The sequence below is a fragment of the Chaetodon trifascialis genome, chromosome 8 (genome assembly GCF_039877785.1).
Source record: "Chaetodon trifascialis isolate fChaTrf1 chromosome 8, fChaTrf1.hap1, whole genome shotgun sequence".
Lineage (NCBI taxonomy): Eukaryota > Metazoa > Chordata > Actinopteri > Chaetodontiformes > Chaetodontidae > Chaetodon > Chaetodon trifascialis.
Window position 1 is genome coordinate 379,477 of NC_092063.1, and position 524 is coordinate 380,000.

The 524-nt window shown below is 36.8% G+C and overlaps 1 protein-coding gene across 1 annotated transcript in view; it reads right to left on the minus strand.

Annotated features, from left to right (window-relative positions):
- The window catches only part of itpr3 (inositol 1,4,5-trisphosphate receptor, type 3), a 49,467-nt gene continuing 48,943 nt past the window's right edge, over positions 1–524 (minus strand). Inside the window, exon 60 of the mRNA XM_070967870.1 lies at positions 1–524. This exon is cut by the window's right edge and continues 999 nt beyond it. The gene's annotated coding sequence lies outside the window, so the exon portion shown is untranslated.

The following is a 524-nucleotide window of genomic DNA, read 5'->3' on the forward strand; positions in this document are numbered from 1 at the left end:
CGCATAGTCAATATTTAATTTTTTGAAGATGTGTGGTTTTCATGACACCGTCCTCCTCCCCACTCTTGTGTACCCGTCCGGCAAAGAAGTAAATGTAAATACCTTTGCTAAAAGCAGTTCACTTGTACTCCAGTGTGTGTACTGAGCGAGTTACAGTGTTACAAACAAACAGCAGCTGCTCCTCTTAAATAAATCACTGTTAAACCTTAATAATAATAATAATGATAATAATAACATACATCACTTAAAAACTACATTTCCCAGATTTACAAAGAAAAAACACACACTGGGTTCAGCTCACTTTACATTCAAACAAACGTCACTAAAATATTTAATTCTATCATCAGCAAAGAAATGCTGCATGTCAGTCTCTATTTGCAGTCTCTTAAAATGACTAAAGTGAGTTGATGCCTGGTTTTTCTCTGAACACACACGCTTTAGCATCTGTCTACGACACTGAACAGAGGGACATCTTGTGGTCCAACAGGAAGTCTGTGATGATCCTTTGAATTTTTCTGCAGATT